Here is a 15240-nt window from a genome sequence, read left to right as displayed (position 1 = left end):
TGTAACAAAAATAAGTGATAATACTTTAGGGTGTGTACGTGTTCCTTGTAGAGAGTTCACTGTGAAAGTAGCAGCTCTGAAAGACGAAAATTTTTTTTCACTTTTGTATAGACAAGGGCCCGAGCGTCACGAGTTTCCCCATACAAAAGTGAAAAAAAATGTTACTTCCACAGTGAACTCGCTACAAGGAACAGGTACACACCCTAAAGTATTATCACTTATTTTTGTAACACCCTGTATAAATTAAGTAGCAAAAACAAATTGTAAATGTTAGAACGTATATTATGTACTGCAATATAATATAACACATGTTATTTAAGAGGATTCCACACCGCCCTTTTTTCCATACAAACGTTGTCCCCTGTTTCCTCCCTGGATAATGCTAGTAGAGTTATAATTTTTTTCCTGAATATCTACGGCCACTAATACAATGTCCCTATGTTTTTTTTTTTTTCATAATTTAATTATTAAATAAGATATGAACGTTCAAAAACCCAAAAAAATGGCCAGATTTTCCGCTGTGTTCAAACGTCCAGAAAACAGATTTGGCTAGATTATACAAAAAAAGCAAAACATAGGAACACAGCTCAAGCCTTTTTTTAATCTTTAATGAAGAAAGTACTTAAATCGGTTAAGTTTTGGAGAAGGAATCAGGGGACAACGAATCGTTGATTTTCTGGATTTTCTGCAGTTGTCTCTATCGCGTTCTGCGGTATAGGCTTGAGGTAAGGGAGACAGCTATAGATATTACACGTACTTTTTTTTCATTTCTCTAGCCCCTGTTGTATCCTCTTAATCACAGCAATTGCCATAAGAAAACTGTAATTACCCTATGAATAAGTACGTAAATGTAAAAATTATATTTTAAGTTACAAATTTTCAAAAACTGTATTATATCTGCATTTAAAATTAACAGACAATGTGTAGTAAACAGCAAATGTATTTATATAAATGTGATATGAATAAAATATAGTATGTATTATGTAATAGTATGTAATGTAAATATTGTCACTACTGTTGAACCTTTATGCAACGAAATGTGATGCACACCATCGACTTGCAAGCGATTATTTTGTAGGAAAATAATTTATGCAAACCAATCCGCACCATACACTCCGCGCTCAAGCGCAGTAAATTTTGAATTGTTAATAGACCTGTTAATAAAATAAAAATATATATAATATACAAGTACATAAATATAATAATAATGTACATGATATACATAATTAAAAATGTAAAAAATTGTCCCTTCCCTTCGGAAGGGGGAACATGAGGTCCCATATAAGGGGCCATTTAAAAAAAAAAAGTACTTGGATAATACTGACAGGAGAGAGTGACAGTGAGAGTAAAACAATAATTGTTTTTCAAGTGACACCTTACAAGGTAGCGGCGCACCCAGTGGCGGATTTACCAATGGGCTAAGTAGGCTGGAGCCTAGGGCGGCAAATTTAGCTCAATTTTTTATCTTACAGAAATAAAAAATCCCACCACATCCCACAAATATTTCTTGTAAAGTATTAATGAGACGACCACATAAGGTTTACGGTTTACCATGTGAAAAATATATGAGATCTCATGTAGAGCCAAGCTTCTGAATCTACACGGCCTAACTCTACTGACCCTAACTTAAACAAATTCTACATACCAGGAAATATGTACATTGGCTTTGCCGTTTCGCTACCGCACAGGGTGAAACCTTGTGTGGTCGTCTTAGCAAAAATTTTCAAAAAATGTTTTTGGTGGGATATGATTGTGAACTAAACTAACGTATTGAATTTCAAAGGTTAGTTATAGGGGCGGCAAAAAATTGAATAGCCTACAGGCGGCAAATTTGTAAATCCGCCACTGGGCGCACCCAAAACTTCCGTGTAGTTTCGAAGTCTAAATCGGGCTCTGCATGTTAGTCCATGAGAGCTCTGGTTATGTATAGGCAGTATAGGCCATGGCCTATGGGCCGCAGCGTCCTATGGCGTTCTAGGGGGTCGAAAGTGTTTTAGGATGGCGGCAGAGTTCCTACATATTATAGGGGTGACAAAATTAAAGTGACCTATACTCATAAAAATATAAATCCAGCCCTGGTCCATGATGGACAAATACGTCGATTACGAATTTGTAATCAAGATATTCGGCTTGAATTACCCGTGCCCATGACCATTGCGGTTTTAATAACAGTACAGCTTACACAATCTTGGTAATACAGCATGAGCCAACGTGGTGCTGTCACAAACAGTTCAAGACAATTTTACTTTGTTATAAATGCCAACTTTGTAACTTAATCACTTTAAACCGAGGCAGACATTTTATGTCCATTTTAATGGCACTATCAGGGTGCAATACTTACCCATTACATTTGATATAATCTATTTTAATGGTCTCTATAAAACTGCTTATTACAAAAATGGTCAAAGAGTGATTTGTAATAACCATAAAAATGAGGACTTGTAATAAATTATAATCATTTAAAAAAGTTGATTAAGCTATACAATGTTTTGCCCTTGTGCTATCTTTAGCATACATCTAAATAATAATATCATTTTTATAAGTAAGTATGTAGTACTTATTCATTATGTCGAAACATTAATATAATATACATTGTTCCAAAATGTTTTAAAGCTGAAAAGAGGGTTTACTATAAAGATTTTTTCCCTAAAAAGAGTGTCCCGTAAGTGTTGTTGATAAGCTCATTTGGGAGGACCGCTGACGACAAAATGTCGGAGCTTTCAAAATAGCGACCATTCACGAAATGACGCTCTTAGCTTACCTCTTATGTGTAATAAAATTAAAGTATGTAATGTGTGGAACTATGGATATACTTACATAAAATATTGGTAAAGTATAATATTTACATTCATTACAATCGACATTTATTAGCTAATTTCATACTATTACTACATAAATTTATATGCACATCTATTTATTTTGCGATACCATTCCCGCGAAATACAGGGTGTAACAAAAATAAGTGATAATACTTTAGGGTGTGTACGTGTTCCTTGTAGAGAGTTCACTGTGAAAGTAGCAGCGCTGAAAGACCAAATTTTTTTTTCACTTTTGTATGAGGAAATTCGTGACGCTCGGGCCCTTGCCCATACAAAAGTGAAAAATAATTTTCGTCTTTCAGCGCTGCTACTTTCACAGTGAACTCTCTACAAGGAACACGTACACACCCTAAAGTATTATCACTTATTTTTGTTACACACTGTATATTTAAAATACTTTTTTTTTACACACATAAGTCACATTTTTATTGTTTTTTTATAAAAGTGACATTTGTGGCCTATGTCACTTTTTGAGCTTGAAGAGCTTGAATAGAAGAGCTTGTTCTAAATTCAAATTAAGTTCTTTGTAGAAAGAAAATCGCTTTAGAGATTACTGAATTGTGAGCAAAATTGTTATAAATCGCAGCCAATACATTCGCATTATTTTCTTGAAAGACGCGTAACCACCAAAACACGCTCAAGCCTAGCAGAATTACGATAAAATTACATTCATTTTTGTAGATATAATATGGAAAAATAACATAAAAATAATGTCTTATTTTTTTTTTGCTTAATGCTATTAATTTTTGCAACCAAAGCGAATTACTGATGTTCGTCACCTTTCCAAAAATAGACACGCTTTAGGTTCTACATTACATTAACCTTTAGGACGAGGCCACAATGTTCCTGTGCGTTGCGAACGTCGCGCGTCAGAACTGAATAACGCATTAAACGAGGGCGGCGACGTGCGACAACACAAGTCATAGCAGAAGGCGATAAGACAACGCGTCATTCTACTCAAAATACGGCATCTGACGACGTGCTTAACCATAATCAATAACGCTGTTAATACGTCAATGCTGCACACTGCAAAAAGCGACGAAACAGCAAAAGAGCAAGATGCAATAAGACACATTACCTTTTTATTGAAAAAAGCAGAGTCTGGTGCTTTATCGCAGTTCACTGCATCGCACTAACAGCTTAATATCATAAAACGTGACATTAAAAAAGTTCGGTGCGGCCACTCCACTCCGTGGCGTTGCTTCAACGTCGGACTCGTCGTTTTGTCGCAACAATACCGGGCTCGATGTATGTCTGTATGTAACCGTGCGTCGTCACAACGCAGATGTGTCTTTTTGTTATCCGTTATAAATAAATAATAAAATAAAAATAATTCATTATCAGACAAAAAAGTCCATATTAAGAAATGTTTTGTTACAATCTAATTATATTAACAATCTAATTATAATAACAATTATGATGCAGCTCATCTTGCTACCCTGACATGTAGCTTAGTGAGTCTGCGAAGGAGAGCAGAGTCAATTGTCTCCGCTATCATCTTCAGGACACTATTCCGGCTTTCTCGAACTCTATGCACCACTGACGCTACTTTTTTGCGCATAATTGCATAGAAGTCGTCGACTCCTGCATCGGCAAACATCCCGGATGCACTGCAGTAACAAGGGAGCCGCCATAGAGACCTAACAGCAACGCTCCGCAACTTGAAATGCACTGGAGCAATGTCCCACTCTAAAACACAAAATTGACGTCACCCCAACGCAGATGTCACGTTGCGTATCCATTCCGAAAAAGCAACGCTCCGCAACCTCTTTTGCGTTACAATTCGTTGCGTGGCCACATATTGTGTTCTCTAAAATAGTGTCAGACAATGTCTTTACTAAACAACATGGTTAACTGCGTCCCTTTGAGCGTGTGCTGTTGCCCCCAACGTTTGCCCGCGGGAAATCAACGTGCGATCTCATAGTTCGCCCGTTACCACAACATGGCTAATTAAGCTGTTAGACCCGTGATTAAGGGCGGATTTATTGATAAGCGTGTTTGTTACGTCACCATACTAATATTATAAATTCGAAAGTGTGTCTGTCTGTTACCTCTTTACGTCCAAACCGCTGAACCGATTTTGATGAAAGGGATTTGAGTCCCGGGAAAGGACATAAGATACTTTCCCCGAAAAATGTACGGTTATCGCGCGATAAACGGATTTTGGCGCAACGGAGTTGCGGGCGTCGTATAGCAAATAATCCATACTAATATTATAAATGCGAAAGTATCTCTGTCTGTCTGTCTGTCTGTCTGTCTGTCTGTCTGTCTGTCTTGCTTTCACGCCAAAACTACTGAACCGATTGCAATGAAATTTTGTATACAGTTATTCTAGAGTCTGAGAAAGGACATAGGCTACATTTTGATGTGGGAAAATATCTTATTTCCATGAAAATTTCGATGAAAATGAATTCGCATTGCGCGTGGCCAGCGCTCATCCCGGGGGTCCTGGGTTCGAGTCCCGCAGGCGGAACAAAAAGTTTTCAATGTTCCTGGGTCTTGGATGTGTATTAAAATAAAATTTCAAAAATCTTAAACATATTTTATGTATAATATTATAAAAAATCCAGAAATATATCGATGGAATGAACATTTTAGTTCTAATACGATTCAACAGATGGCGTTTTATTTTTTACTTTATTGTAACATAGAACTAATCATACTTATTAGTTAGTATGTTTTTGTTTATAGTTTTTAATACGTTAGAATATTATCTATACTAATATTATAAATGCGAAAGTATCTCTGTCTGTCTGTCTCGCTTTCACGCCAAAACTACTGAACCGATTGTAATGAAATTTTGTACACAGATAGTCTAAAGCCTGAGAAAGGACATAGGCTACTTTTTAACTGGAAAGGGGGTTGTAAGGGGGTGAAAATGCGTAAATTTGGTCAAATTAAGTTAGTTCCAAAAACTCAAAATAGATGGCGCCAAGAGTCCCCTAGATCGCGCTATTGCTTGCTCATGCGTATTTCTATAAGAGGTTGTACCATGTTAAACATGGGTTTTCGATTCTTTCGATTGTTATTTTTTTTTTATATGAAATAAGGGGGCAAACGAGCAAACGGGTCACCTGATGGAAAGCAACTTCCGTCGCCCATGGACACTCGCAGCACCAGAAGAGCTGCAGGTGCGTTGCCGGCCTTTTAAGAGGAAATAAGGTAATAGGGGAGGGTAGGGATGGGAAGGGAAGGGAATATGGGAGGGTAGGGAAGGAAATAGGGTAGGGGATTGGGCCTCCGGTAAACTCACTCACTCGGCGAAACACAGCGCAAGCGCTGTTTCACGCCGGTTTTCTGTGAGAACGTGGTATTTCTCCTGTCGAGCCGGCCCGTTCGTGCCGAAGCATGGCTCTCCCACGTTATACACGTTCTATACTAATCTATACTATAATATTATAAATGCGAAAGTATCTCTGTCTGTCTGTCTGTCTCGCTTTCACGCCAAAACTACCGAACCGATTGTAATGAAATTTTGTATACAGATAGTCTAAAGCCTGAGAAAGGACATAGGCTACTTTTTTACTGGAAAAAAGGGTTGTAAGGGGGTGAAAATACGAAAATTTGTTTAAATTAAGTTAGTTCCAAAAATTCATACTAGATGGCGCCGTGCGTCTTTTACATCACGCTAACGCTTGCCCAACATCTTTCTATAAGAGGTGGTATCATCATACACTTAAGTTTCGGTTTTTTTCGATTGTTATTTCTTTGCGTTATTTAATAAGCCTTATATATTTTACATTATATTACATAGGGTGACGTAACCTTAAACCTATCAATGATAAATAGTTTATGGGTAAAGTTGTGTAATTGGGGGGCTAAATAAGCTTTAAAATTTGGCATAATATATAAAGTTTAATTTAAAAAAAATGAAATATTATGTACACACTGCACAGCTGTTTTGATTTAAGGGGTACCAGGGTATTTTTTATAATAGCTTTTGACACCAATTTTGTTGACATCGCGCGCTATAAACTGAAGTCCACGCGGACGAAGTCGCGGGCAACAGCTAGTATTATGATATATATGACGTAGCAAAAGGCGTCAAGAAAGGCGTTTGTAACATATTTTTTTTAATGAAATAAGGGGGCAAACGAGCAATCGGGTCACCTGATGGAAAACAACTTCCGTTGCCCATGGACACTCGCAGCATCAGAAGAGCTGCAGGTGCGTTGCCGGCCTTTTAAGAGGAAATAGGTTAATAGGGAAGGGTAGGGATGGGTAGGGAAGGGAATAGGGGAGGTAGGGAAGGGAATTGGGCCTCCGGTAAACTCACTCACTCGGAGAAACACAGCGCAAGCGCTTTTTCACGCCGGTATTCTGTGAGAACGCGGTATTTCTCCGGTCGAGCCGGCCCATTCGTGCCGAAGCATGGCTCCCCCCCTCATAACATTCATAAATAAATAAATAAATAAAATCTTTATTCCAATTATTTAACATTACACAACCACAATAAATAAAAAATACAAAAGAAAAAAAAATGTATGAGAGAATGATAAAAAAAAGAAAGCACTATCCTAAAATAAAAGTAAGAATAATTGCATATTTAAACAACACAGTGATCTTGGCATATACTATACACAACTGTTGGATACTGATGGAGCCAGATAGATTGAAAATAGCAAAAAGAGGTACCGTACAATCAGGAAATTGATTCATAGGCAGATTACTCAGCTATGTAATTTGATTAAGGGTGGGCACCAACTTAATTTAGCTATAACTGTAACTTTAACTATTATTAACTTTAACTACATTGCAAAATGTCAAATCTTTGGTTAAAGTCAAAAATAGACGTCATATTCAACCATAACCATAGAGCTCGACAAGGCTTTAAATGCACGTGGCGAAAAAGGGAACTAACGCTGTCTTCATACAAAATCGCCATTTTTGATAGTTCTCCTTTACCAGCATCGCCCCCGCCCACGTTCATTTAAAGCCTTGTTGGACCAGCGACGTCTTCTGTCGAATTATGTGGTCAAAGTTAAGGTTAAAGTTAAATTAGCCTTAACTATAACCATAACTTTGACCATAACTTTAACTTTAACCACGCCTCTGGTGCAACGCACCCTAAAGCTATGTCCACACCAGAGTAGACAGAATGATAGAGTATGCCGACTTAGAACTGATGTTGAAATTTTTAAATTTGACGTATTATGACGAAAATCGTTGCTAGGGTTGTTAACTTGTTACCTACGAATTTAAAAATATGACATATTCGATGGACGTGTTCCTCTTTGGTCGTATTGTTGTTTGTGTTTTAGCATATGCGATTAAAATTGTCAGAATCCAATTTTGAAATCTTTATTTTAAATATTTAAAAATAAATTATATCAGCCAGCGCGAGGCACATTCCGTTCATAATCCTAGTGAAACCCGACGAATTTGACAGATATTGAAACCTGTCCGTTTCTTTGCAGTCGAACTACTGGTCGTTATGTCTATTGTGTCCACACTGTGCACTATCATCTTCAATTTTCGTCATCAACTTTCATATTGGCGTATTCAATAATTGAATGCGTCAAGGAACGCAACGCCAATATTGTCATTTTTGAAGTTACGTCAGAGGGCATGCGTCGCGGGCATGCCTCACGTTCGCTGTTGACTGCGCTATAACGCATGCCCTTGACGAACAGAAAAAGACACAGTGGACAAAGCTTAAGAGAGGTCGAGAGAGTGTCAAGTCAATGGACAATATCAATCCTAATCTGTCGGCTGAGCTTGACATAAGCAGACAACATTACATAAGTCCTCTGCCTGAACCAATTTCTCTAATAATACCTTAGCTACGTTCCCATATTCAACTACTTAGTTGTAAGTTGTAACTAACCTACACAATCCAATAAAGAATATCAACATTCAACAATATTTTTCCCAATGGGCATTGTCCAAAAAAAATCACATGTACTTTTTATATTTTTTTTCGTTAAAATAGGGTATTTTAAGAATATAAATTAAATAATTTTGAAATTCATTGGCTAGTTTTTTCTCAATAAATTTTTAAAGTTTCGCTCTGACGTCATCATCGGCGGACAATTGACCTCTGAGTATGTTTTAAATTTCCTTTCAATCTTATTTATAAAGGCTGGTTCGTCAAATGCAAGTTCTCATTATGTGAAAGCTGATACGAGAAGCTTACCAAAAGTTCGAAACGTAATGTTGGTCGAATTTATTGCTAATTTAACGCCATTGAAGGTCAAACTAAGGTTAAACATATGTGTTCAAAAATATAAGTAACTAATGGGTATTTTTTTCGTTTATATACAGAAAAACGGTCACTGACCTTATTCCTCGAAATGTTTTTGTAATGAGCAAAATTTTAAAAAAATGGACAATCCCCATTCCCATATTATTCAAATGGTTGTAACTTGTAAGTAACCTACCCTACACAGTCCAATAAAGAATATCAACAATATTTTCAAATGTATTCTATTTTTAAACTTACGAGTTCTCGTAAATTTCCGTTTATTTTTCTGTCAATCACCTGCCAGCGAATTCAGCTGTGTTTCGTCAGCACTTCACTTGTTTGTGTAACACAATAGTAGGCAAATGTATGAACTTGACAGATAACATGTATGGGCCTTGTAAAGCGCCTTTGCAGCGAAAATGTGTAGAAAATAAAGGTAGGTTTCACTCACGGCATAAAGGGGAGAATTTTAGTAGAAAAAAAATAAACTTGTTAGTGCTTTTAAAATTTGTTTTTTTTTTTTATTACAGTATGTAACAGTAAACAGGGTGTAACAAAACTAAGTGATAATTACCTTAGGGTGTGTACGGGTTACCTACGTAGAGTTTGCTGTAAAAGTAGGAGCGCTGAAAGAGTAACTTTTTTTTACTTTTGTATGGGAAAATTCATGACACTGGCGTTGTATTTCTCGTAATTTGTAGTCTTAATTCTTATCGAACCAATTTTAGCTTTGAACATACAAGGAAGCCTGTGATAGTCCTTGCTTTTCCAGAACCACTATTAAATCGTTATTCTCTTTACAAACCGTGTGTGCACAGCCTAACGTAGTAATTACTAGAACTGTCATTCCCACTATTTACGTCTGCGAGGGAGTGACGGCTGTATTATCGATATTGTGTGGCACTGTCCTGGCACATCCCTAAATCACTGTCGCGTCTCGACAAATAATTTACGAGACGAAATTGTTACATCACTAGTCGGATGTACTGTATTGTCAGAGTAGACGAGGAGTAGACAGAATTAGCAGAGTAGACAGAATTATAGAGTATACCAAGGAGTATACCGACTTAGAACTGATGTTGAAATTTTTAAATTTGACGTATTATGACGAAAATCGTCGCTAGGGTTGTTAACTTGTTACCTACGAATTTAAAACTATGACATATTCGATGGACGTGTTCCTCTGGTCGTATTGTTGTTTGCGTTTTGGCACATGTGATTAAGAGGATACAACAGGGGCTAGAGAAATGAAAAAAAGTACGTGTAATATCTATAGCTGTCTCCCTTACCTCAAGCCTATACCGCAGAACGCGATAGAGACAACTGCAGAAAATCCAGAAAATCAACGATTCGTTGTCCCCTGATTCCTTCTCCAAAACTTAACCGATTTGAGTACTTTTTTCATTAAAGATTAAAAAAAGGCTTGAGCTGTGTTCCTATGTTTTGCTTTTTTTGTATAATCTAGCCAAATCTGTTTTCTGGACGTTTGAACACAGTGGAAAATCTGGCCATTTTTTTGGGTTTTTGAACGTTCATATCTTATATAATAATTAAATTATGAAAAAAAAGAAAACATAGGGACATTGTATTAGTGGCCGTAGATATTCAGGAAAAAAATTATAAGTCTACTAGCATTATCCAGGGAGGAAACAGGGGACAACGTTTGTATGGAAAAAAGGGCGGTGTGGAATCCTCTTAAAATTGTCAGAATCCAATTTTGAAATCTTTATTTTAAATATTTAAAAATAAATTATATCAGCCAGCGCGAGGCACATTCCGTTCATAATCCTAGTGAAACCCGACGAATTTGACAGATATTGAAACCTGTCCGTCTCTTTGCAGTCGAACTACTGGTCGTTATTCTATTGTGGAATTAGTAAGTATTGTACTTCAATATAACAGCTGTAAATTAGAATAATAATTTTGATAAAATTAAATAACACCAAAAATATACATAATATGAAAAATTTTCGCATACCTAATGATGAGTGAATGAAATTGGCACGGTAAGTTTTGTATAAATGGAGATTTCAACCGAGAAAAAGATTTGAAATCAAAAATTAGAATTAGCTAGATAATATGATGAAGTAGGTAAGTTGCAAGATTTGTTCATATTCTAGGGGAAAAAAGAGTACCTAATTGCTCGTAGTAAAATATTAGTTATCTACTTCATCCACTCATATCTTCAATTATTGGATTTGTGAATTATTGTGGTTATGAAATTCAGGTTTAAACATTCATAATTCCAGGATCCATCGTCGGAACTTCCTTTGTTTAGGAGTGATGTAGGTCAATGCTGTTCCCTGCTCGCTCGATACGGAACCAAGGCCACAAGGCCGCGAATTTAAATTCGAGGCGTTCCAGTCTCGCATTGTTTTTTTTAAATATTAGCTTGAATAATATACTTAAGTCTTTCTCTTAATCTCGTTTTTGTGTAATTTTTATTTTAAGCCTGTTTGTTTCTTGGCACGGAACTCTACTACTAAACCGAGTTTAATGCATTGCAAAATTGTTAACTGTAACTAAACGTCGTGGATGATTTTGGTAATAATTTTAGAGCTGAAAACGTCTCATATAAACTCTCCAACGCCGGCATTCTGGAATCGAATATGCACCCTCCGCATAGGCTCCAAGCCCACAGGATCCGAATTCCGATTCACTGGCCAGCGAACGGGTCAAGCCTCCTCTCGAAAATAGGCAAGAGAAATCAAAAGTCTACCTTCTAAGTAAATATACGTAGGTACTCGAGGTATAGACATAAAGCCAGTAAAGTACGGTACTTAACCAAATGTGTAATTACCTTGAATAAATCATGCCAAATGGTGGACCGCTGTACCCAGCCTCTTTGGCTCGGAAGTATCGTGAACGGCTGACTGATCAAAATCTTCAAGAGTCCTTCAGCGGGTTTTTTACCTTGAGCACCTAGAGAGCCCTCAAGACTTGTCCTTCGTAAAATATTTGTGTTCACCTCATTCTTTATTTTTTTTTGTCGGCACGATTTTATGCAAAAATGTGAATATATTTGGATGGAGTGGCGGTGGCACCGTAATTACAGCTATTTAATTCAGACCCTCACGGGGATGATCGGAATATTTTTAGGTATTTAAGGGTAGGTTGCACCAGAGGCGTGGTTTAAGTTAAAGTTAAGGTTAAAGTTATAGTTAAGGCTAAAATATATTTTAGCTTTAACTTTAACCTTAACTTTGACCGGAGAAATTGACAGATGACAGCTGATCCAACAAGGTTATAAATGAACGTGGGTGGGGGCGCTACTGGTAAAGGAGAACTATCAAAAATGCCGATTTTGTATGAAGACAGCGTTAGTTCCTTTTTTCGCCACGTGCATTTAAAGCCTTGTCGAGCTCTATGTTTATGGTTAAATATAGCGTCTTGATGGCGTCCATTAATCAAAGATTTGACATTTTGCATTGTAGTTAAAGTTGTCACCTGGCCCAGAGCAGGGACAATAAAAAGATAAGAGAGAGAGTAATAAAAAGAGGATTAAACAATTTAACAAATTTATTTAAAAGAAAAAAAGAAGAGAAACCTAGTCAGTCGGAGAGCGGGTAATGTGGGTACGAAGCCTAGCCTCAGTCTATTTCGGGGTTCTTTGAATTCACGGGTAGGGACACTACACTTATCTTGGGATCAGACAGCGACGTGGGGGACTCCAGCTCCTCAGGTCTCCGTAAGCTACCAGACAGGCGTAGGGTCGACGGCCAGCTGTTGGTGCCGAGATGTTTGGGACCCCGTCGGTGGCAGCTAGTTCAGTGTGTGGTAGGTGCATCAATCAGACGGCATGAGCAGCACGTGGTCGGCTCCAGGCGACCAAACTCTGCTGCAAGATAGTAGTGGTCCGTTGTCCGGGACAGAGCCGGGCAAAGTTGTCCGGGAAAGAGCAGGGCAGAGTAGAGTTGTCCGGGACAGAGCAGGGCAGAGTAGAGTTGTCCGGGAGTAGAGTTGTCCGGGACCGAGCAGGGCAGAGTAGAGTTGTCCGGGACCGAGCACCCCTATAACGGGGACCTTTAAAAAAGGGAATAAAAAAAGGATTATGTAGCGAGCCGGAGGGTTTTTATACCCCCGAGCTGGTATATTTTTTTAAAGTTGACAGAGTAACTGTCAAAGAACAAAGGTGGAAGGTCATTATTTTATTTAGGATATGAAAAATATATCTTAAGATAATAAAAAAAACAATACCCTTTATTTACTTAATAAACAGTCTAATAAAAAGGAAAAATATCTGATAAAAATAACAGATATCTCAGCAGAGAATTAATCAGTCTACAACATTTGCTAAGAGATGGCGCTGCCAACCTCATTTTTTTATTCAAACGATCGCAATCGATTAGACGTAAAGGTAACAAAGATGCCTAATAGATGTCGCTATGTGACATATCCATGTCGCTATGCGACAAAGTTATAGTTAAAGTTACAGTTATAGTCAAAGTTAGTTGGTGCAACCCAACCTAAGGAATATAATTTATAATAATCGCCATTATTGATGTAGCGTTATTGAAAAAAGGGCTCGAGACACAGTGTATGTAATTATCGACCTATATCAATGCTCTGTGTGCTAGCGAAGGTATTTGAAAGCCTAATCTGCCCAACTCTCACTCGCTACTTCAAAGGTATTATCACCAAAGATCAACACGGTTTTTGCCAAGGACGCTCTACAGTTACAAACTTACTAAGTTACTTAAACGATATAATAAAAAGTGTAGACGGCCGACAGGAAGTTGATGCGATATACACAGACTTCAGCAGTGCTTTCGATAGAGTAGACCACAAAATACTAATAGGGAAACTACAAGCATACGGCATTCACGATCCCTTACTCTCCTGGTTTAGATCCTACCTAGAAAAACGAGTTTTGACAGTTACGGTTAATGGATATTCCTCTGAACCTTTTTTCGCCACGTCAGGAGTGCCTCAAGGCTCCCACCTCGGCCCTATACTCTTTCTGGTCTTTATTAACGATATCACTTTAAAAATTCGTTTCAGTAAATGCTCCTTGTTCGCCGATGATCTTAAAATATATCGGGTAATAAAATCGATCGAAGACAGCGCCCTATTGCAAAAAGACCTCGACTCTATCCAGAAATGGTGCAGCGACAATAAAATGTCCCTCAATATTCTCAAATGTGCTCATATAAAATTTTCCCGCAAAAGAATTAAACTCAATACGCGTTACTCTATCGAAGGTCAGCAGCTTCAAGAAACCTCAGTAATTAGAGATCTGGGTGTCATGCTTGATAGCAAATTGTCATTCCTGGAACACCAAAACCGAGTTCTTGCTAAATCATGGTCACTGTTAGGATTTATCAAACGAAACACCAAGGAATTTAAAAACCCAGACTGCATTATTACAATATACAACGCCTTAGTACGCTCTACACTTGAATATGCATCGGTGGTTTGGAATCCTCATTATGAAACGCATATCCAAAGACTAGAGCGAGTCCAAAAATCTTTCACACGATACCTTTCCTATAAAGACAAATCTTGTCCATACAGATCCAACTACGACAGACGCATTAAACATTTCAAAATCCACTCCCTAGAGCAGCGTAGGCTGATTGCTGATCTCTGTGTTCTCCACAAAATTGTCAACAGTACACTGGACTCAACAAATTTACTAGATCTCGTCAACTTATATGTACCCCGATGTGTTCCCAGGCACCCCACAAAAACATTTATACCTAGTTCTGCCAAAACGAACCTGGGAAAATACTCTACTGTGAACCGACTCTTAGACTCTTACAACAAACTAGCCCATCACGACATCGACATCTTCCGCGACTCTCTTGTCAATTTCAAGGAAACGTTGTATGATATCGTTTAGACTTAAGAATACAAAATGCCAATAATAATTTGTAAATTGATAATTTATTATGATTTTGACATACTTACTTGTTTATTATTATTATTATTGCTAATGTATTTTGTTTGTACCTATGACATCCCGCTAGCAATTAATCTGACATTTTAATTGTATTTATTCTGACAAAAATTTAATTGTATTATTTTTATTGCTAATGTATTTTGTTGTTTTTTACCTGTGACATCTCATTACTTGTAAGTTGTAATAATTATTCTGACTAAATTAGATTCTATTAATATTATTGCTAATTAGTTTCAACCGATGACACCTTGTTACTAAACTTGTAGTTATTCTCACAAAAAATTAATTATATTGTTTTTTTTTTTTCTTAATTGCAATGAAATAAAATTAAATAT

The sequence above is a fragment of the Aricia agestis genome, chromosome 8, assembly GCF_905147365.1.
Source record: "Aricia agestis chromosome 8, ilAriAges1.1, whole genome shotgun sequence".
Taxonomy (NCBI): domain Eukaryota; kingdom Metazoa; phylum Arthropoda; class Insecta; order Lepidoptera; family Lycaenidae; genus Aricia; species Aricia agestis.
This window is presented reverse-complemented; position numbering follows the sequence as displayed.